The sequence below is a fragment of the Dreissena polymorpha genome, chromosome 11 (assembly GCF_020536995.1).
Source record: "Dreissena polymorpha isolate Duluth1 chromosome 11, UMN_Dpol_1.0, whole genome shotgun sequence".
NCBI lineage: Eukaryota > Metazoa > Mollusca > Bivalvia > Myida > Dreissenidae > Dreissena > Dreissena polymorpha.
The window spans coordinates 45,862,318-45,887,801 of record NC_068365.1 but is presented as its reverse complement, the minus strand read 5'-3'; the positions used below and the strand labels follow the sequence as shown (position 1 = coordinate 45,887,801).

Genomic DNA, 25,484 nt, shown 5'->3' with positions numbered 1-25,484 from the left:
CTGATCGGTGCGGTTGGTTGTTTTAAAATCACTGTCATTTTTCATGTGTCATTCAATGTAAGATTTTTAACATATTGCACAAAAGGTCTTTCTGAACAATAACGTTTTCATGCATTGAACGATTTCGCAATTTTATCATGACGCAAATATTTACCTATATCAGACTCTAAGTTAAACACACAAAAACAGATAACAATAAAGGTCTAAGATCGCAAAAGAAATTTAACGATAAACAATTTATTTTTAAGCTTTATCTTCCTCATATATTAAATGGTCTCAGAATTTCTTGCCGAATATTGTATTCAAGGTCAGAGAAATTATATCATTCGGTAAAAGATACCGTTATAAAGCACAATAGAAATTTCATTCGAACCTGGGCTTTCCGCACAAGCTTATAAAAGGACAACACTTTCCGGCTTAACTTGACTTATTGTTCAGAAGAGCGGAAAGAGTCGTCCCTGACTCTTGACATTATAGGTTTATCTGGAACGACACTTAAAGCTTATAAATTAAGCCCGGTGTAGCGTGAATATGGTCAGATCGTGAGATCTGTCAGATAAACCGGAAATCTGACGATTCTCACAGTACCCCCGTGAGATTGCTCAGATCAGTCGCCGTGAAAAATGTCAGATTGATGAAAAATAATATTTTACGAATGGTTGTTTATATTCAACTTCATTTCGCGTTTTAACACTTTGCAGTTATTTTCGGACATCTTTTTTTCGGACGTTGAACGTAAAGACGTTGTTCACAACAAAGATATCAAAACAGTAGTTCTATCACCATGCAAACATTTGATTTTTTGAACGATGTTCGTTTCAAATGTTATATATATCGATGATGTACATGCATTATGTTGTAAATAAATAGGTTAATGTGTACTTTATGGTGTTGCAGTGTTTTAATAGAAATATATAACATTGATTTAAGAAAATATTTTCAGAATATATATATATATTATTTCAGATAAAAAATGTTAAAAAATGATTATAAACAAAATTCAATTCCAGAAATGTATAATCCTAAACGCTGTTTTTATCATTATTTTAGCTAATTCACATGCACACTCTCAATTCAAGAAAATTATTGTATTATAATATATTTCATACAATCAGAGTTACCACTATCATCATTTGTTTAGTCTGTCAATAAGCTCCATTAGGCATTGTCGGTTTTGCTTGGGTACTGTTTAAAAGTACCCCGGGTACTCTTACGTATACTTAACTGTACCCCGGGTACACTAAATATACTAAAATGTACCGTCTGCCTGTCTGTCAGTGCAGTCTCTCACAAACTTTTCAGGGCTTCTTCTCAGAAGCTCAATATAAGTTTTCAACATGAAACTTTATGTGTGTATAAATATTGCTGAGGAGAGGTGCCATGCACAAGAACCATAACCCATCGCTTTCTGAAATAAGAGTTATTGCTCTTTGTTGTTTTGGTATGATGTTATTAGGGCTATATCTCAGATACTATACAAGATTTTAACATGAAACTTCATGGATGTATAATAATCAATGCACAAGAGCCATAATCGTATACTTTCTTACATAACGGTTATTGCCCTTTCTTGTTATTGTTTTTGTATGATGTAACTTTTCAGGGCTATATCTCATGAATAGAACCATAACCCTTCACTTTATTAAATAAGAGTTATTGCCCATTGTTTTTTTATGTTGTAACTTTTAAATAAGTGAGAAAGGGTACAACCCTTCAAATAAACTTTTCTGTAAGTTCTGCATCCATCAATATTCAAAATTTATTTTGCGGGGGATATCAATTTAATGAATTTGCTTGTTATTATTAGCCTTAAGGTTGAAATGGACTTAACATTTTAAATAGCATTGATAATATAAGACACAACAGACTCATCAGTCATCAGTATTATGTTTGCATAATATTCTTAAGTCGGTTACTGACCTAGGTCAAAATATAGTTGAAGTTTATCACCTTTCGAGGTGGTCTAAAAGTCCTCACCGCCTAGAAGATAAGTCTACAAAGTATTTTAAAACCGGTTCATGAACATGAAATAATAAGTCATTTCCGCCATCGATATTATTTATTTTAAGTCAATATGTTCTTGGAATCTTAAAGCACTCATTGAAAAATACATCACCACACAAATAAATATTTAGGTCAATTGTGATTCTGTCAAGCAATGATTATCATATCAATTATTATCTCCAGAGTTTGTTTTTTCTGGCACTTATCATAATCTAACCATCTGCATTATTTTTGCCAAACAGTTGGTTTTGCGATTTGAGCACCACATCATCAATATTTTGTGTGTGGATAAGATGTTATAAAAAAATTATAATTTATTTATAGAACCTTTAAGTTTCATTGTGCTGTACTTGTTTAGGAGATGTGTAATACCAACTGGCTACTTCTGTTTTCAGAAATAAAAGGCACAGAAGGATTTTATTAATATTTTGTGGAGTTCTCACATTAATCAAGCCCAAAGCACTTCCTGCTACAAAAACATATTTTCGAGCAACAACACATATTGATAATATACTATTGGTTTATTAAGACATCAACAATAATCAACATGTATGCATGAGCACATATAGTAATTATGATTCATATAAATTAATAAATGTTACAGTTGTCTGTACCCGAATAACATGGTGTTATTAATACTTCATTATGTAAATTGATGACTTTTTTATATCCTCTGATTATCCATTATTAACTGGTCAAAATGAGAAATGCATTTCTAATTGAATCACATGTTATTAAAACCATCATTTTGAATAGAAATTACACATGCAGTTACAACCAGCTGCAAACAAATTTTTGTTTCTTACATGATTCCTGATTTGTGTGAAGGATAGGAAACTACACACATAGTGAATGAAATATTATCAATGTGCACTTATCAACATTTGTCTTTGATTTAATCTATCTTGAATAATGCATACTTTTTAACATGAAAATCTCAATTTCCAACAAAACACTAAATTAAAAGTTACAGGAAGGTGGTAAAAAATACATAAATTCAGTTACAAAGCAATGAATTGAAAAATATCTGTACATTCAAGTTAACTATAAAACATGGCATCACCTTAAAATCAGTATCAATATCACCTAAAATCTGCAAATGTTCAGTAAGATTGCCTTTTTAAACAAAAAAAATATAATTGCCCTAAAATGAGTGATTTAACAATATGTATACATAGAACTATCATGAACCATTTTCAACATTTACTTTGTTGTTCTATAATTTAAAAAAATATGCAATTCCAAATTATTTATGCAGGTAAACCATGTACACACAAAATTTTAGTGCCCATCTTTACTTTTTAGTATTAAGTGTGTTTGACCTTGATTTAGTTTTAAAGCCTCATTAATGAAGGAGCTGACTGGACAAACACTTGGCTTTTCTGTAAAACTGCAAATACATTGTATTGTATTTACTCTGCTGACTCCTGTTTGAAGCTTTCTGCTGATTCCACTGCTGATTCCACAAATATTTTTAAGTTGTTGAGGGACACTCCAGACTTCAAAACCTGTCCACTCATTGTTTTAAGTGTTGCAATATTCCCTTTTATATTGTCTACAACATATGGTCCAGTGTAATTACTTTCAAGATTTCCTTTGGCTTTTCTCGCCGCCCTCGAAGCATTGAACTTTAACACTCTAGCCCCAACATGTATTTGATCAAATTTTCTTTTTTTGTTGTTGGCTTAAAATTAGTCTCTTTGGCTTTAGACATATTGTCCAGTACAACTTTTCCTGCAGTTTCTGTTTGTTGCTTTCGCACACTAGATTGTTTTTCAATCATGTCTGGGTCGGACAATACACCTTTTTTGTCCTGATGAAAAAAAGACAAATGCACATAATAAAACAATCCACAAAAAAAAGGAACAAGTATTGTTCATGATTTTTTTGCTTTTGCTGATTAATATTACATTTGTGTAACAAACAAGTCTTTTTACTCTTCTAAAGAACATTTCTAAACAAATATACTTCTTCATTTTGAATGAATCATACCAGTACTTGATTTAAGAAGGAGAAAATAGTCCATTATATGTCAATATTCAGAATTGTTTTTCTGTCAGTTTGACAAAACATAAAATATAATTTTTGTTTCCATGTTTGTTTCCAAAGTGAGTGTTTATTCATAAGTGCAGTTGATGAATTTTTTAGAAAAGATATAACTTATTATGTAGACAGAACAAGAAATATATCGTTGTAAAAGAAAAAGCACATAAATTGAACATACAACGTAAACGTTGACGTAATAATTAAATATTTCTAGGGAATTCCTTATTCTAAACACTTATAATTTAGGTGGTGATCAAGAAATATACTCGTTGTTTAACAAGTATGGCCCTGACTTGCTCACCTGAGTTTGAGGTACATGTAACCAAATAATCAAAACTGGACCTAGTGACCTAGTTTTTGGATACACATGACTTGGACTAGGTATTTTCAAAAATAATATTTCGTCAAGATTGGGTCATAAATGTGGCCACTTTAGTAGTCACAAGATTTTGGTAAAATTTAAACAGTTGAACCGGTTTTTGGACTCACTGACCCAGATTTGAACTCGACCTAGATATTGTCAAGATTCTAACCAAGTTTAGTAAAGATTTAGCCATGAAACTAGGGAGTTCAAAAACCTTTTCTTTAATTTTACCTAGTGACTTATTTCTTGACCTCTGGCAACTTAGTTTCAAACTTGGTAAAAATATAATAGGGACACATTTTTTAACCAAGTTTCAGGAAGATTGGACAATAAATGTGGCCTGAAAGGGAAAGTTCACGAGGTAATTATGATGACGCTTTACCAACGACAAACAAAAGGTGATTGAACAAGAGATGTATTCGTCAGAAACACAATGCCCCCTATTGCGCCGCTTTGAAATAAAATTTAAATATATCATTAGGCAGGTTTAGAAATTATCTCCCTTGTATAGCTTATTACTTCCCTTGGATTGTATTTTTTTACTTTTAAGTAAGACCGTGACCTTAAAATTTGGTTTTATTATATCCTTTAAAAAAATATGACTTCTCTTGTGAAATAGATCTGTACAGGCCAAAAGATATAAAATAGAAATTCTCTCCCTTAAAAGCTTGTTATTTCCCTTGGATTTAGTTTTTTGACCTTTGACCTTGAAGGATAACCTTGACCTTTCACCACTCAAAATGTGCAGCTTCATGAGATACACATGCATGTCAAATATCAAGTTGCTATCTTCAATATTGCAAAAGTTATGGAAAACGTTAATTTTTTTCGGACGGACGGACAGACTGACAAACTGACTGACACACTGATGGACAGTTCAACTGCTATATGCCACTCTACCGGGGGCATAAATAGCTCAACATGTGCTCGTAGTGCTGAGGTGAGCTAAAAATGTATAAAATTTAAGCATTTGTTTCGTATTTTTGGTTTTGACCAACCATGAGGGGCAGGAGGGATGAACCAATAAGAGATCGCTATGCTGCCCCCTTCTTTTTCACTCTAGGCCTTTACATAACAAGGATATGTTAAAGAATGTGGGACTAAAACAATTAATTGACACAGGATATGGAAAACATTAAATCTTCATCTAAACTCCTGTCAGCAACATATTAAGTATGTAATCAAAGATGCTTTATTTACATACATCAAGAGCCACAGTCTGCAACTGACTCGGGTACATTGCTTCCCGTCCGTACAGAAGGAAGAATGGGCTGAATTTTGTTGACGACTGTTTTTTGGTCCGAATTGAGAAAAGAACCTCATCAAGCGTTTCATCCCAATCGTTCTATATGTCGTTGACCAATTTGCTTAAGGCCCTTTAAGAAAAATCAGACAATTAGTAAGGTTTTAACAAATCAGAAGCACATAAAGTGATATTGAACACTATTCTGGTATAAATTATGCAACTGAATGAATTCAATGAAAATTTTTAAAACAATAATTACGCTCCCTACACATATTGTACAGAATCAATATTGAACCAGCTAAAGTCTTCAGGGTAGAAATCCAAATCTTCAAGGCTTTGTTAGATTACATGTACCAGCAATTGAGGACGAACCTATCTCTCTTTATGATTAATTTTGGAAAATCTGGTGTGTAAATTTAAGGGTGGGCAAGGCCCAGTTTACACAAAAGACAAAACAGATTGGCAAATGCTTGGCTAAAATTTATAGTGAATAATAAGCAAAAACACAGTCACATCTCAGTGATAAACAGTTTGAAATTTACCTTTTGATTGTTTGATTGGTCCTTTCATCAAGGCCGTTTCTTTGTGGGTGGCATGCAGATGTTACTTTGTGTTTAATGTCCCACGTAAAGCACAACTCTTGATTTATCTGAAAAACAAAATAAGCCAATCATATAATGTCGTCCGTTCACCTGTAAATAAAACAGAACAAGAGCTGTCACCATTAGATGACTTATGCCCCCTATAAATGCTTGATATAAGTTATGAGCTTTTTTCGAAACCTAAACGCTGATTTCGAAACCTAAACGCAGACCGTAAGTTCAAGGTCAAGGTCAGAGGGGTAAAAATTTGTGTGCGTATGGAAAGGCCTTGTCTATATACACATGCATACCAAATATGAAGGTTATATCTCAAGGAGATAGAATTTTTGAGCATTTTTCGAAACCTAAACGCAAAGTCTGGCGGAAAGACGGACAGACAGACAGACACACAGCCCAATCACTATATGCCCCCTTTTCTTCATTATTATATAAAGAGAGTTGGTCTGACAAATCTCACGGGCAGTAATTATCAATGTTTTCATAAGAAAGGCAAGTGCGCACTACCACCTTCATCATAATCATTATTGCATACAGAGAGTTGGTCTGACAAATCTCACAGGCACTTATAATCAAGCAATCAAAAGAAAGAAAAGTCACCACCTTTACCACCTTTATAAGCATCATTATTGCATATAGAGAGTTGATCTGACAAATCTCACAGGCAGTTATACTCATGTTATCATGAGAAAAACAAGTCACTATCACTACCACCTTCATCATCATCATTTTTGCATGCTTGGAGTTGATCTGACAAATCTCACAGGCAGTTATACTCATGTTATCATGAGAAAGACAAGTCACCATCACTACCACCTTCATCATCATCATTATTGCATGCTTGGAGTTGATCTGACAAATCTCACAGGCAGTAATACTGATGTTATCATGAGAAAGACAAGTCACCATCACTACCACCTTCATCATCATCAATATTTCATGCTTGGAGTTGGTCTGACAAATCTCACAGGCAGTTATACTTGTGTTATCATGAGAAAGACAAGGCACCATCACTACCACCTTCATCATCATCAATATTTCATGCTTGGAGTTGGTCTGACAAATCTCACAGGCAGTTATACTTGTGTTATCATGAGAAAGACAAGTCACCATCACTACCATCTTAATCATCATCATTATTGCATGCTTGGAGTTGATCTGACAAATCTCACAGGCAGTTATACTCATGTTATCATGAGAAAGGCCAGTCACCACCACTACAACCTTTATCATCATCATTATTGCATGCTTGGAGTTGATCTGACAAATCTCACAGGCAGTTATACTCATGTTATCATGAGAAAGACAAGTCACCATCACTACCACCTTCATCATCATCATTATTGCATGCTTGGAGTTGATCTGACAAATCTCACAGGCAGTTATACTCATGTTATCATGAGAAAGACAAGTCACCATCACTACCACCTTCATCATCATCATTATTGCATGCTTGGAGTTGATCTGACAAATCTCACAGGCAGTTATACTCATGTTATCATGAGAAAGGCCAGTCACCACCACTACAACCTTTATCATCATCATTATTGCATGCTTGGAGTTGATCTGACAAATCTCACAGGCAGTTATACTCATGTTATCATGAGAAAGACAAGTCACCATCACTACCACCTTCATCATCATCATTATTGCATGCTTGGAGTTGGTCTGACAAATCTCACAGGCAGTTATACTCATGTTATCATGAGAAAGGCCAGTCACCACCACTACCACCTTCATCATCATCATTATTGCATACATAGAGTTGGTCTGACAAATCTCACGGGATGTACCGTAATTATCAATGTATTCATGAGAAAGGCAAGTAACCGCCACTACTACCTTCATCATAATCTTTATCGCATACAGAGAGTTGGTCTCACAAATTTCACAGGCACTTATAATCATGTTATCATGAGAAAGACAAGTCACCATCACTACCACCTTCATCATCATCATTATTGCATGCTTAGAGTTGATCTAACAGATCTCACAGGCAGTTATACTCATGTTATCATGAGAATGGCCAGTCACCACCACTACCACTTTTATTATCATCATTATTGCATACATAGAGTTGGTCTAACCAATCTCATGGGCAGTGATAATCATGTTATCATGAAAAATGCCAGTTACCACCACTACCACCTTTATCATCATCATAATTGCATACATAGATTTGGTCTGAAAAATCTTACAGGCAGTAATAAACATGTAATCATTTATATGATTACAAAGACAAGTTACCACCACTTTTACTTTTATCATCATTATTATTGCATACATAGAGTTGGTCTGACAATTCTAATGGGCAGTAATTTTAATGAAGACAAGTAACCCTCACTACCATCATCATCATCATCATAATCATTATAGCATACAAAGAGTTGGTCTGACAAATCTCACAGGAAGTAATAAACTTATACATGTAATAACTAGAAATGGCGCGGTAGAGGCCGACGAGTATCCCTACACCGCATGTTTGACCCAGGGGTGCCCCAGGGTTGGTAATGGGGCCATGCATAGTTGAGATTGACCGTATTGTCATAAGAGAAGTTCAGTATCAATTAGAAGTGAATCGGTGTAGAAATGAAGAAGTTATAGTAAAAGGCAATTTTGGGTGGGCGTGGTCTTTGTTGGCGGGGTGCCCCAGGGTTGGTAATGGGGCCATGCATAGTTGAGATTGACCGTATTGTAATAAAAGAGGTTCAGTATCAATTTGAAGTAAATCGGTGTAGAAATGAAGAAGTTAATGTAAAATAACCTACAAAAATGAGTGAAAATCTCTGACCCGGCCCCACCCCAACCCCATAACTTTTGACCCAGGGGCCAGATCAAAAAATTCCAAATAGTGCAGGGTTGCAAATATGCTCGTAGCTACTATGTGCACATATGCTCGTAGCTACCATGTGGGAAAGTTTCAAGGTTCTTAACCAACAATTTGCTTGATAAAGATCTCTTTATCACAACTGTCTATAGGTGAAAATCTTCACTAATGAGTGATCATTTAAATAAGGCAGTGGTACATGTATGGCACGCGAAATGCACATTACTTCCTTACACCTCAGTTTAACAGTTAACTATATAGTTAATTGACTTTGAACCCGGGTTCAAAATGCCGTTTGCACATGAAGTCCTTAAACCCGGGTTCAAGACTTTGAACCACGGTTCAAAGTGTGTCTAAACATAGATATAAATCTGTTATCTGAGACAACCAATCAGCGGGGCTTAAACCACAATTTGAAGGTAAATACCGGGACTTCATTGGTCATCTCGTAACTATAGGGTTAAGAGACTTTGATCTGCGGTTCAAAGTCCTAAACTGTGGTTAAGAGGCGCGGAATGCACATTTATTATTTAACAGTCAATTGTATAGTAAAGAAACTTTGAACCGGAGTTCAAAGTGCCGTTTGCACATTAATTCTTTATTGGTCCTCTCTTAACTATAGGGTTAATAGACTTTGAACTGCGGTTCAAAGTCTTAAACTGCGGTTTAAAGTCTTAAACTGCGGTTCATAGTCTTAAACTGGGGTTAAGACGCGCGGAATGCACATTCATTATTTAAACAGTTAACTATTTATTCCTTAAACCCGAGTTCAAGAGTTTGAACCGCGGTTCAAATTGCGTCTAAAAAAGATACAAATCTCTTATCTACATAATTCAGAGACAACCAATCAGCGGAGGTTAACCCACATTTAGAAGGCAAATGTCACGGTTTCATTGGTCGTTTCTTAACTATAGAGCTAAGAGACTTTGAACCGCGGTTCAAAGTCTTGAACCCGGGTTTAAGGAATTAATGTACAATGCGTATTTAAATACTACATAACTGTGATTTATATTACTTGCTGTATTTGTTGTTTGGCGAAATAAATTACACTTTCATATTTCCCTTTTTTACACCCTTTATATACTATGCACAAAAATCGGAATTTCACTATCTAAGTAGCTAAAACATATGCACTTATTATCTTGCCTGACGTTCATGTAGCAAAAAAAAATTAGCATCTAATCAGCCTGCGTGGTAGCACACAATTTTAAGTACATGTATTAGCACGTGTTCTCATAATGCATGGCAAAGATATCTGCACGTAGATCAATAAATAATCAATATATTTATTTGTTATAACAGCTGTATGGCTAAACATTCCCTATAGGAAAGGCTAAACGTACAGAGCCATACGACAAGCCAATATAGGCTAGTCGTACGGCCCCGTATGGCAAGCCTATATAAAGTATATTGGCTTGTCGTACAGGGCCGTACGGCTAGCCACTTTCTTTTAACAAACAATTTATAAAATATCAAATCTACGACTTATCCTTATTTCCTAGAATTTTACATTTTATTTGGATTTTTTTTAAATAAACAGTTGCCAACTTTGCTACATATGTTGTGTAGATGAAAATAATTTGGAAAATATTCACTAATAATGCTTGATTGATCATTGTCGGCTCAGGTACTACTTACATGTACCCCAGGTACTCTTAAGTATACTAACATGTACCATGGGTACGGTAAATAAACGTAATCGTACCCGTTCAATATTAGACTGTACCCGAGTTGTATTTCCGCCTAAAATCTGATGTCATAAAACGCGCTACCAATTATTTTAAACAAACTTATCTTAAAAAAAACTGCGTCAACAGGCTTTTTGAGTATGAGTTTTCGATAATATAGAGGCCATTTTACAAAAAATAGACATAAATGTGAATATAATTAATATTTTTTAAAAAGCTGACAACGACTGATTTAGCGTTAAATTTCTCGGGTACGTTTAAGTATATTTACCGTACCCGGGGTACATGTAAGTATACTTAAGATTACCCGGGGTACATGTAAGTAGTACCCGAGCCGACAATGACCAATCGAGCACTATTAACAGTGTGTTGGTGATCATTCGTGTATACGATTTATTGAATGCTTTATATCAAAATCATGACAAGTTTATTGTTAAGTGTGTTCTTAATCTTATAAAAATGATGACTGCCATTCAGTCTGAACATATTCAGTTTCAGAGAGATCTAGATAGTCTATCATTGTGGGAGCTGAAATGGAAGATGTCTTTTAACATAGAAAAATGTCATATCATGCATGTTACGAGAAACCGTAAACCATTAAAAACAGCCTACACTCTTCACAATCAACCTCTGTCTGTTGTAAACCAAGCCACTTATCTTGGCGTTGAAGTAAGCTCAACTTTAAACTGGTCACCTCACGTAAATAAAATTAGTAGTAACGCAAGCCAGAGCTTAGGTTTCTTAAAACGAAACATTCATTCTTCTAAAATGGAAACTAAGGCAGCGGCATATAACAGCATTGTTAGACCATCCTTGGAATATTGCTCTAGTGTGTGGGACCCTTACCATCAGAAAGATATTGATAAAATTGAAAATGTTCAGCATCGAGCTGCCAGATTTGTAACAAATAATTACAGCAAGACACCGTGCACGGTCACAAATATAATTAAGGATTTGAATTGGAATACCTTGCAATCAAGAAGACAACAAGCTAGACTCATTTTGTTCTATAAAATAGTATATAATCATGTTGATGTCAAACCCCTTCACTATCTCACTCCATACATTAGACACTCACGCCATCACCATCACATGGCATACCAAATACCACCAAGTACAGCAGATTACCACAAATTTTCTTCCTTTCCAAGAACAGTTGTACAATGGAACACACTTCCATCTTATGTAGTCAGCGCTGATACGATCCCTGGATTTAAATCAGTGCTGTCTACATCAGTGTTCCTTCCTTAGATCACATGATTCTGCTTTTATCCTGTTTTTAACACGACTAATATTCTCACCACATGCACAGTTGTATATGTATATATTTAGGTCTTAGGGGCTTAAGGTGTTAGGTTTTGCACCTTTTTTATCACTGTTGATAGGATTTTCCTGAGTGGATTGAGTAACTCGGGAAACTTATCAATCTATTTCTTTTTAACCCCCCACGCATGGCCATAATGTATCAGTATTGAACATAGCCATTATTATAAAAGAAGAAGAAGAAGAGATTGAGAAGAAAGATATCAACAAATCAGGGTTGCTAGTCCCACAGGAGTATGAAATTCTATCCATAAAACTAATAATAACTAATATTACAAAAATATACCCCTATATGGTAGTCTATATACTATAAAGGGGTATATTTTTTTGTTATTTAGCCATTAGATTAGCTTTATGGATAGAATTTCAAGCTCCTGTGCCAGGCTTAAGGTCGGTTGCAAAAGAACTATCTGAAAATAATTATTTCGCCTGTATTTTGTTAAGACATCAGTCTTAAAAGAAATTATCTCACTTGCGACGAAATTGTTTTTGTTCAGTATAAAAAGCACATTCAGCACAAGTGTCCGCATTAGTCTAATACATTATTAAATGAGACGTTGAAGTTGAACGCACCGCAGTGTAGTAGCGACTGTAGTAGCGACATTGTGCACAGATGTCGTTAAGATACATTTAGTAAATAACTGCAGTAAAATTGAAGGTAAATTGTAATCGTAGTTATACATTAAATATCATGCATAGATTGTCATGTGTCTGTTGCAATTATAATTAAATAATGGAAAGAATCGTTGCTCAATATTACCTGTATCTGACGGTTCTCACGCATATGATTATGTTTATTTATGTTCTAATGCGCATGCGCAGTGCTCTGTGTTTTCCGTTTATCTGACCCTTCTCATGGTCTGACGAGTTTCACGTCACACCGGTTTTCTCAGAGCTAGGTTCATATTAGATATTACTAATAGCTGTTTGTAAAAGATCACCGTTGATAGCGAGACAATACTTTAATTCGTATGTTTTGAAATAGTGAAGTGCGTTGACAGAGATGTGTTTTAACATTTAAGTACATTTTTTGCTTATTTCATTAGGGTATTGCGATTGAAAGCTATACTCCTCTTCTAAAAAAATAAATATACAAGCAATTGTCAAACAGTTATCTTAATTGATAAAAAATGCAAGACAACATTTCTTGCTATTGCCCTATCAAAGTCATATTTGCGAAAGGTTTTACATAAATAAGATAAATATGTCGGTCATTTTGTCTTTTAATCAATATCGTATACAAGCATTAACTGATTTATGGGACGATAAAAATCTATGCAGAAATAAAACAACGTACAAAAGAAGGAACATATATAAGACGTTTACAATTGGGAAAATTAAGCACTTGATACAGTTATAATAATCAGTATTGGTTTTTTTTTTTACTATTTTAAAACTTCGCGTAGGAATTCACGTCAATCAAAAAAGGTTTCGTATTTTGTATCTTAACACCAGGACGCGGTCGTTGACAATTATGTACGTCACACATCCCACTCTGCCCGTTAAATGAACCCGCTTAAATGAGAACAATCTCCTGAAGAACGTGTGATTTGTGAATGTCTTTAACCTAAAGACGATGTATATGTACTGAACATTACGACAAGTTCGACACTATGACATTCCAGCGAAATACAATATCAATTTTAATCAGCGCATGATAATAGCAAAACAAATATGTTTACTGAAACAAACAAATATCTTCTTTTAAAGTGTACTTTTCAGAGGAATAATGTTATTGTTGGATGAATATTCGATATCGTTGAACAAACAATCAATATTAAACTGCAGTGAAAAAAACATTTGCAATATTTGTTCCATCATTTAAATCTTTCTCATACGGTCAGTAAGATTTCCTGCTAAAATAAAAAATGAATAAAAATATTCACGTGTATGTGAGTTTTTAACATGCGATGTATGTGCTAGACTTAAACGCGTGTATGTATGAAGTTGAGGCAAGAAATCGAACATGTTTATGAAAACTGTGATTGTCTTTAAAATCCACATTTATATAACCATTATTTCATAAAAGCTCAAAGCAATAATCAATACATCCGAGTTTATGGATTTCGATACTATTGTACAAATCACTTGGAAAAAGGACATCATTTTATAACTTCGTAATTACAATTATGTACTTCTTGATTAGATGAGACATGGTCAATATGTATCTTTATAAGAACAATCTTAAATCCGAATAAAGGTTACAAATGACAAAAAATAATTAAACGTGATATAAATAAAAAAATAATTAAAAATAAACCAAATGTTATAACAAAAAAGATAAACAGAAGGTCTGCAGACTTGTCATTGAGCACAGTCTAACTTTTCCCAATGAATAAAACCCGGGCCCCTTCGCAATATTTAAGCTCGTCATATTAACGTGAATTAAAACGAATTGATCTTTTGTCAAAATTTCAAACATGATCTTTTTTATGAGTCTAAGAAAAACATTATACATTACAAAACAAAAAACACAATTAAATTAATGAAAAAAATGAACCTCAACTGGACTCGAACCACTGAGCTCCAGAGTAATAGTAAAACGCTTATACCACTTTGTCATCCGTGCTCATACATTAAGTGATGTATTTGATACTTTATATAAGCAATCCTTGTAGTGCCACAAAATATAACGACAACAGAAATCTACAAATAATTCTATCGTTTCGCGTTCAAACGCTTTATAATTTTCAGGTTGTTAAATCGTCAAAAGATGCCTTTAATGATATTTTAGAGCATGGCTAAATTTAAGTATTATTGTTTCCTCACAAATATCTTAAATACAACGAAAATATGCGAATCTGAAACATTAAAACGTCCGTAATATATAATAAAATGTACCTTGAAGAAAACTAAAAATGTAAATTATTAAGTTTTGGGTTATTCTAGTAAAACAATTCATAAAGTTGTTTAAAATTCAATCATTACATTATAGTATTATCAGATATATTAAGATGTCGAAACGATATCATGCTTGTGAGTCTAGGCAAGCAAATGGTGCATTTTTATGTTGTACATAATAAACTGATTTTACTTGGGTAAAGATATATGTACTCTTACCAGATTTTAAATGTAATTCTTACATGTCAGACGTATATATGAGGAAATAACTTTGTCCATATTGAGGAAGGGTGTGTTATACTAGTATTTATCAATGGGGAAAATAACTTCGACTTTGCGAAATGATATGCTTGCAGACTGGTTTCTTCGACGACTCTCTTGTTATGTTTTTTATACCACAATACATATATGACTATGCGTTATTTTCTCTGCTTTAATGGCAACTTAGTGAGATAATGACACAGGGTTGTATTTCATTTGCATGGATGGTCACCGTAAAACTGTGAAATGCTCTTCTCAAACAATGATTAAGAGAAAGATTTGTATTTTGATTAAACAATTCTTCGATTCGTTCATGGTAAAATCACTGTGGATGTATTAAGATGTCAAAACAATACCAAGGTTGTGAATCTAGATAAGGAAATGGTGCGTTTTTTTATGAATGATATATATAATTCCCTGAATAGAGCAAAACCATATGTACTCTTAGCATGTGTTAAATGTCAGTCTTTCTGGTCAGACGTTTATATGAGGAAATAGAAAATTTGATTGACGAGACTAACAATGATGTACAGAATTAACTGATTTCACTAGAGCAAACACATATGTACTGTTAGCAGAGGTTAAATATCAGTCTTACTTGTCGTACGTGTATATGAGGAAATACATAATTTGATTGAATATAGTACGAGTTTCTGCGGAAAAATAAGCATTATAAATTGAAACGGTATATTACAAAATCATATTCTAAAGGACTTCCCCCCTTAGCAAAAATCTAGTTTTAGCGTAAAGTGCCGTCCATGATTAGCCTGCGCGGTCTGCTAATCTACCTCAATCTCTCCCTCTTTTTCTATAAGGATATACGCTTTGCATGTTACATGCATGGTTTCCAAGCATCCAGCAAACGGAATAATTCGTCGCCAGGGCCTGTTACGGCAGCGATGTTGCAAATGTGATTTGTTTTACTTACAGCGTTCAGAAAGCTCGGTGATTAAATTCAACTACTTGGGTGCCTCGGCGGTAATCATATAACAATAATTACAATATTTTAATTGCTTACCGATTAAGATATTACGGTTATTTATGTAAACAAAATATTAAAAACAAACTGTGTATGATAACGTTCAGTATACATATATATATATATATATATATATATCGTGTACTTTATGTAGATTTATAGTTGCTCCCAAGTACTCAACAGTAGTTTTAGCAGAACGGCTTCTTAGTATCACTTCCATTTGTTTGGCAAAATTATCAATCTCTATTCAATACATTAAAAATAGCCACATTAAAGTCGATAACATTTATTTTTACGTCATTTTAATCGTTGAGTAAACTTTTTATGAATCCTTCGCTTGGGCTTAATTTTGAAGGCGAAGGCCGTTTGGATTCGCCCATCTATGAAATGATTGAAAGTAGTTAACCCCCTGCTTTAAAAATGTCGTCCCAACATTACTTTATATATGTTCTATAAATTTATAAAACTCGCGGTGATAAATCATATACGTTAATCACGTTGCTATTTCCAAATTTTTGTTTGTAATAACACAAACACATGTTAAGTATCAATCATAAATTTTATTATACAAACATTTGTTCAATAACTTGCAAATTTTTGTTCTTAATAACACAAACAAATGGTACGTATCCATCATACATTTTATTATACAAACATTTAAGTACAATAAATTGCATTTTTTTTAAAGACACATATTTACATCGTTTTGTTTTTATACAATACTCTGCATAACTTATGCCACATTATTGTCCGTTAGCAAACACTTCACTGTATTTTATCACTGATAATATTTACCGTTCATGAACCCGCAACGTACGGCGCTTTACGTTGGCGGTTCGAGCGGCGTATGGGTTCACTTCCGTCGTCACGTGATTCTAACCGTCGTTGCGGTATAACGCACATCGGAGCTTTTTGCTCTTTATGTTGATGTTGTTTCCGTTATTCCTAGCGGCAGCAACACGTTTCCCACTTGTCTGCGATTTTCTGCATCCCGCGTTGAGTCACATTTCTTACTAAAACCAAATAACCTGGTAGGATTTTAGCGGCTCTAGCTTTTGCGTCATATACCCTCTTACTTTTCTCAGCACTTTGAAAAGCGTGCTCTTTCGCACGACAATACGCAGTCGCCGATATGTCGCGAATTTTGCGGCTGTACTAATTCTGGTACACCGTCCCATTATCGTTCGACGGTAAATCAAGTAGAGCGTCGATCGCTAATCTTGGGTGACGTCCGAACATCAAGTAGTAGGGCGAATACCCAGTGCTGGTATGTATTGTACTGTTGTACGCATGAACCATCGGTGCAACATAAGACTTCCAGTCCGATTTCTTGTCCTCCTCGAGTGTAGATAACATGTGCAACAGTGTCTGGTTAAATCGTTCTGTCATTCCATTACCCATAGGGTAATACGGAGTTGTTCTCGATTGTTCAATTCCAGCTAACTTGCATAGTTCGCTTATAAGGCCAGACATAAAATTTGTACCTTGATCACTATGTAAACGCTCCGGAAAGCCGTAGTGTACAACAAAAATTCTCAAACAAAGCTTTCGCTGTGGTTCTTGCTGTTTGATTTGTCGTTGGGAACTCCTGCGCATATCGCGTAAAATGATCGGTGATAATCAAAATATGCTCATATCCACATTTAGATTTTTCTAAACTCAAGAAGTCTATGCAAACTAGCTCCATTGGTGATGACGTTGTAATGTTTACAAGAAAACTGATTTCAACTGGAGTTTTACTTCATATGCATCGGGCGCAATTACTGGTCTTGTCTTTCACAAAACTTTCCATTCCTGGCCAAAAGAAAATCTGTTTGATTAGTGATAGTGTCCGATCACGTCCTTGGTGGCCGAGGTCATCATGTAGGTTAGAAAACACTTTTTCCCGTAATGCTTCTTGCAAAACTAATTGGCTGTACTCCTACTCACATATCTTAGTTCTTCGGTATAAAACTCCCTCTTTTAACTCAAGACTGGGCCAGTGTCTGCTATATTTCATAACACCGGTACATGAGTCTGAGGAGTGTGCTACAGAAGGTCTTGTGCCGGCTTGTAATTTATTAATAACCTTGGAAATTACTGGATCGTCAAGCTGCGACTTTCTCCAATTGTGAGAACTCAAAGCGTATGTCTGCAGAACATTCTCGGGAACTTGATCACAAGCCTCAGGTTTGTCACTTTCATGTACGGATGTACTGAAACAGTAGGGCGCTTGTTCAATATCTGTTGTTACTGCAGTGGCTATAGCAGCTATTGGTTCTGGTTGCACTACCACCCTGCTTAACCCATCTGCGTCGGCGTTGTTTTTGCCAGCCCGATTACGTGTCGTTAAGGTGTAGTTGGCTAACGCAGCAAGCCATCGTTGTCCTGTCGCATCCAACTTTGCACTCGTAAGTACGCAAGGAAGCGGGTTATTGTCTGTGATAACCTCAACTTCCGCGCCGTAAAGATATAATGAAACTTTTCCGTCAGCGCTCAAAAGTCCAACTTGTTTGCCGGGTAATGTTTTTCTGATGGTTTTAGTGAACGGCCTGCATAAGTAATTACATTTTCGTGTCCGTCTTGACGTTTGTACAGTACAGCACCCAATCCCTTTGAGGAGACATCTGTGTGAAGAATAAACGGCAACGTATAGTCTGCGTAGCCTAAAATAGGTGGATGGGTGAGCTGTTTTTTCAAATCCTCGAAAGCTGTTTGTTGCTCTATTCCCCATTGAAATGGCACTGGTTTGGTTGTTTTGTTTTCCTTGCGTGTTCCGTTTAGTCGGATAGCAGGTTATTCAATGGTCTTGCAATGGAAGCAAATCCTTTTATGAATCGGCGATAGTAACCAACGAAGCCGAGAAATTGGCGCACTTGTTTCACAGATTTTTGGGTGGGCCAATGCTTTACTGCTTCATTTTTGATGGGATCTGCTTCTATGCCATCTGCTGATACTACGCGGCCGGGATAAGTGGTGCTTGTCTTGAAAAAATCACATTTCGGTGGTTTGACTTTGAGGTTGTATTCAGCTTAGCGACAGAACACTTGGTCGAGTCTTGAAATCATGGTATTGATATCTTTGAAAAAAAATAATGATATCGTCCAAAAAAAATGAGGCAATCTCTCAGATTTAAATCACCCATACAGCGTTCCATCAGACGTTGAAATGTTGCGGCGGCGTTGCATAGTCCGAATGGAAGGCGGTTACATTGATAAAATCCTAGTCCACCCACTGGAAACGCTGTCTTTTCCTTGTCTTCTTCCTCTAACTCCACCTGCCAGTGTCCGCATTTCAAGTCCAATTTAGAAAAGTACCGTGATTCTGCTTAAAAATGTAATGTGTCCTCAACTTTTGGAATGGCATAGCTATCTTTCTTTGTGTTTGCATTGAGTTTTCTAAAATCTATACAGAATCGTATGGTTCCATCCTTTTTCTTGACGATTACACAATTCTATGACCATGGACTTTGAGATTCTTGTATAGCTACCATTTCTAACATTTCTTTTAAATGTTCGCGTACTTCATTGAAAAGAGCTGGGGAAACTCGTCGATAAGGCTCTTTGAAAGGTTCTGGATTGGTCAGTTTGATGGAATTTTTAACTGCGGTTGTCTGACCGATGTCAAATTTTGATTTCGGAAACACTGTATCCCATTTTCTAAATAACTGATAAACCTGTTGTTTTTGTTCTGGAGTTAAATCAGTTCCGTCTAGATCAACATCATATTAATTTTTCATTTTCTCATAACTTGTTTTATTTTCTGTTTCAGGTGAAGTATTTGCAGTTGATATGGTTGCACTTGATGGTTGTAGTATTGGGGCTTCACGCAGAACTTTTACTTCTTGTAATTCACACAGTTCGTGTTTTGCTCTTATTTTAACAGGTCTTGCAGATATGTTGCACATTTTTACGGGTATCCTCGCAGTTCTGCCACGAGTATTTATGGAGACAACTCTTGGACATACCAATGCCCCATGACTGTCAATTTGGCATTGTTCAGTTACAGCTGCTTCAGTGTTGTGAAGTTTTCGCAGGAAACCTACACCGGTCCTGGTTTCATTTGGATGTAACGTGATATCTTTGGTTGCAAGTACTTTTCCGATGTTTGAATGTTTTGCTTTTAAAGCCGCTTTCCATTTTTTATCCGGGCATTCATCACTGCACATGTCTTTCTTATGTCTGATCATATTTGTGCCAATGATGACATGAGTACTACCATGACTCTCGCCAACCGGTGCAACAAGAAGAATTGTCTCTATATTCATGTCCAAAATGTTGCTTCCAATTGTTACCGGCCTAGCTACGCGCAAGTTGCGTATTAGGGTTCGAACGACAAACAATCGAATAAATCGAAATGTATGTTTAATTGATCGATAAAGGTATCTGAAATAGAAACAAAAATGCAATTAGGTATATAATCAAGATAATATATATATATATATATATATATATATATATATATATATATATATATATATATATATATATATATATATATATATATATATATATATATAGATATATATATATATATATATATATATAGATATATATGCTTTCAAATGAAATACACATTAATAATGACCAGCTGTGCATGGCGGTGTGAATATTACTCGCAATAAGTTATTTTAATAAATAACTAATAAACACAATCGTAACCGTCAGATGTCTTAGATAACAATACAAACAATCGACAGATAAGATAAATAAAAGATTTAAATAAGTTACCTGCAGGAATATAAATTGTCCTGCACAAAAAATATAATGTGTAATCAAAATAGCATGGCTGTCTGAAACAACCTTCGGCAAGCAACTGAATAAAGGAGGGAAAGTGAATGATTGGTTGTTACGTGCACGTGCTAAAATAGGTTAAATTCAACTATAGAGTTACCTAAAACTACTCGACATTAGTAACAAATCACTAAATAAGAATTTATACCCTGTGACAAAATGTATCAAAATTATTAAATATTGACCTCTAGTCTATGCGTAGAGTCCATTTTTTCTGTCATTTATACATATACCAGTCTTAAACACATCTAAGCCTTTTTCCCCCATAAAACTTTTTTTTAAACAAGGATGTTTTGATCTTAAATCTTTGGTACGTAGGTTCCTTGTGTGATCAAGGACATTTGATAGGTTGGCAGAACGTTGCAGTGGAAGGATGCTTGACAGGGTTTGAAAAATTGCAGTGACCAATTCTGAACTGGTTCTGTGTACGAATCAGTTTAACCACATATGCACCAGTCAACCAAGATGACATTGTAAGTGGTACCCTGATAATGTAGTGACCGTGCAAGTTTGATATTTCCGGGGCACTATATCTGGATGTTGGAAGCAGCATATTAAGGGCGTGAACCAGTCTTCCCTGGTTAGACTCATTTTTAATTTGCATACAGTAGTCTGCTGACCAGGGAGTGGGGGTGTTAAACATGGTCAGAAGGGGGCTGAACAACCCATGGGTTGAAAGTGGCCTCTCCGTAAATTGGTAACGTTTGTCTTGATGTTATAACAACATTTACCGAATGCAATTTCTTGGCGCATCGAGCGAGTTGAGCGTTTCTTATTATTATATATTTTTTCACTTTACAGATCCTGCGTCTAGACAGGCCATTATTGATGCGGCATTTGAAAACAACAATAACGTGTCTTATATTCGTGTAGATGTTCCTATGAATGCTACAGAGTCTTCAACTTCATCAAATGAAGACTGTCCAGATACTGAATCATGCCAAGGCACAGCTGAGGTTAATAAAAACTTTTTACTTAATTGTGAGATTTTGAAAGATATTGGAGAATTTTTTTTAGATTTCTTACTCTGCAACTCCTGTGAAACAACTGTTTGCTTTTACCATTATTTAGACTCAAGCACAGACAATAATAAATCGAAATTTGATTATTCATATTGTAGTGTCTGTTCTATTCCATTATTTGACTTTCACGAAAACCTAATGAGAATATCTCCAACAATATCAGTACCTCAGGAACTTTTTAGTAGCATCTTAGCTCAGAAGTTAAAAACTATTGTTATTTCAGATTCACAATTGGACCGAGAATGAAGAGAAGCTTTTAATAAAACTAAGAGGCACTCTGGACATCGAGTTCGCTCAGCCAAGAAACCATGATGTTCTTTGGGTAGAAATAGTGTCTAATATGAATGAAAGAATATATTAAATAAGCACAACTGAAAGTCACGAATAAATGGAAAAACATGAGGAAAAGATACAAAGAAGTTAAGGACAATACTTTAAAATCTGGCTAAATTTCCATTAATTGGAAGCACTTGGATGCATTTGATAAAATATTTAGTTGTAAACAGTCAACAAGACGAACAGTTATCATTGATTTTGAAATAAAATGAAACTTGTTGAAATAGAGAAGGGGACTTGTCAGGTAAACAACACTGACAGCACTGTTGCTTCAGATTTGCATGGTCCGTCAAAACGTAAAAGGACAAACTGTAAAACATCTCACAAAGATAAGCTCCAAAAGCACATTGATAAATGCCAACATGGTAAGAACTGACAAATTATTGACAATATTTGAGCGAGCTGTTGACATAATTCCTTAAAATAAGAAATAAGTAAGTAAAAAATAAATGAACCATACATCTCCCGATGTGTAATTAAATCACTTGAAAGTGGTATATTTTAAAGTGAAAATGTCTCATGAAAGCCATTAGAAAAGCAGTATTATGCAAAATGCAACAACATTACCATGTACACACATTAGAGTACTTTTCCATTTTGAAAACCCATGTTAGGTCAATTGTGCCATTGATATTGTATGTTCAACTGAATTTAACAATTTTGATATTCTTACTTTTTTTTAAATTGCAGTCTGTTGATACATATTGACACAGTACTTATATTCAATCTGATTAGCAATCAATAGCTCTTGATTAGCTCTGTATCAAATAATTGTGCCGAAAATGTATAATGTGTACAAAGGAGAATAACTAAAACTTGTCACAGTTGTTTACATGGCATTACATAACAGTTAAGTTTACAAGGCAGTTCGTACCAATGAAGTTTACATTACAATTAAGAAGTTCTTTATTTTGATGAATTTTAGTGATTATGACTAGTGATCTTATATAAGTTAATGAATCACGACAGGTATTCTTAGTGATCTGTTTCATGCAAAAAACAAATATTTTGTGTACATGGTATAACTAATACCTATTATATTTTCATACCCCACTAACCATATATCGGGGGGGGGGGCATAAAGGAATCGCTTTGTCTGTCCTGTCTGTCCATCACACATATTTTGTGACTTAAACTTTTCGTTCATTGTTTAAGGGATTTCAATCAAACTTTCAGCATTTACTACCGTGGATGCCTAGTTTTGAAGGGGAAACAAAATTAGATTCGCTGTTAAAGATTTGTGGCCCTTTGTTACTCTTTCTTTATATACATATAGTGCATATTTTTATTAGCTGAACTTACAGTTCATTATCTAGGAGATTTTAATAAAAGTCACAACCTTCATTACTACAGGTGTCTCCTCTTTATTAATTAAACCTTTGACAAACACCACATTTGGGGTGAGGGATGAATCACATGTGTTTTAGTAGTCAGTTACTTAAAATTGTTTTCAACTTAAGCAAAATACCTGAATTGTATACCATACAGTCGTATTTGTTGCTCATTGACTGGGTATTCAGATAACATTTAAATGTTCTTTTTGTGAATTATTTGGGTTCTATGGTGCAAAGAAACACTGCGTTATGTTTGCATTTTAGTGTGTGAGTTTGGGGTCGGCTCATTGATATTTTAAGACAATGCTCCCTATCAGGGGTTTGGTTATGTGTGAGGTGGGGGGTCGGCTTATAGATATATCAGGGCACTGCTCCATATCTGGGGGTTGGAAGTCCGGAAGTTGGGGGTCCGCTCATTAATAAGTTGTGTTTTTTTTCTTGTGATTTTTGTGTGTGTGTTCTATGGTTTTGTAAAGAACAACTGCATTATGATGTCATTTTATAATGTTCCTGGTGTTTGTTTTTGTGAATTATTTCTGTTCTATGGTGCAAAGAAACGCTGTATTATTATTTCATTTTTACAGATCGACATTCTGCCGTTCTAATAAGTAAACACGAAATGCTTTATCAGCTCATCTGCCACAAAGTAGCAAGTTGAGGTTTTGTGATCACATTTTGTCAATCATCTGCATGTCGTCCATCAACAGTTACCATGTGGATACCCAAGCGACTTCACAATTGTTTGATGTTTGATAAAACTTTGTATGAAATTTCAGTGATATCTAGGTCAAGTTTGAATTTGCATCATGTCAGTTCAAGATCAAGGTCACAGCAATTAATATTTTGTACTTGATGTCATTTACATAAATCATTGGGAACAATGGTGTTTTTTCATAGCAATTAAGCATTTGGCATAAAACATTTAACTTTTTGCATAAAACATTTTGTATTTAGCAGTTAGCATGGCAGGATATTGTTCCATACTTTTAAGTTATAAATTTCAAATATGAATGTAATCAATCTCTCTTAGTCATTAATCATCCACTTTGATTTCTAGGTAGCACAAGTCAAATTATCAAAGATGGATTGCATATACTGTATTTACTGGGAAATGGTTCGACAATGTAAAGTAGAGCGTTATGCAATTGTCTTTGTTTTCAGAGCCATTAATTTATTTGCAGTGTTAGAGCTTAGACTACCGATAGAACATTGGTTTGAAAACTGGACACAAGAGTTTATATTCAATAAATGGAGAATAGCTGGGCATGCAGTGTAAAAACTATACAAAATCATTGTCCTTCTTGAACCTTATTAGTATGCCCCCCTTCGAAGAAGATGAGTATATTGTTTTGCAAATGTTGGTCGTCGGTCCTTATGTCGGTCCGTCCGTCCGTAGACCAAGTGGTTTTCAGATGCTAACTCAATAAGGCTTTAGCCTAGGATCAGGAAACTTGATAGGGAGGTTGGCCATGATCAGCAGATAACTCCTATTGTTTTTGAGGTCAGTAGGTCAAAGGTCATGGTCATCGCGACCCGGAATACTTAAATATGTTCCGGATGATAACTCAACAAAGCTTTGGCCTAGGATTCTAAAACTTGATATAGAGGCTGGCCATGACAAGCAGATGACCCCTATTGATTTTGAGGTAAGCAGGTCAAAGGTCAAGGTCACAGAAACCAAGGTCAGAACTGGTTTCTGGTTAACAAGTATAGAAGTATTGCACCAGCAACATTTTTGTCTGTATTCAAAATTTGTAAACAACTGCCTTATTATGTTCCTTTGTTCAGGATCATGTCGGGTAAAGGTCAAAGTAAGGGGTTAAAGGTCAAATCTGGACATTT

General features: G+C 35.0%; 1 long non-coding RNA gene across 1 annotated transcript; it reads right to left on the bottom strand.

The window, feature by feature from the left end:
- Positions 1–2,506: 2,506 nt before the first annotated feature.
- On the bottom strand, positions 2,507–12,977 carry LOC127850863 (uncharacterized). Its single transcript, XR_008035542.1, has 4 exons — positions 12,858–12,977; positions 6,203–6,309; positions 5,619–5,790; positions 2,507–3,817 (listed from the first exon to the last, which is right to left on the bottom strand). It is a non-coding gene; the product is annotated as an uncharacterized LOC127850863 (long non-coding RNA).
- Positions 12,978–25,484: the final 12,507 nt, after the last annotated feature.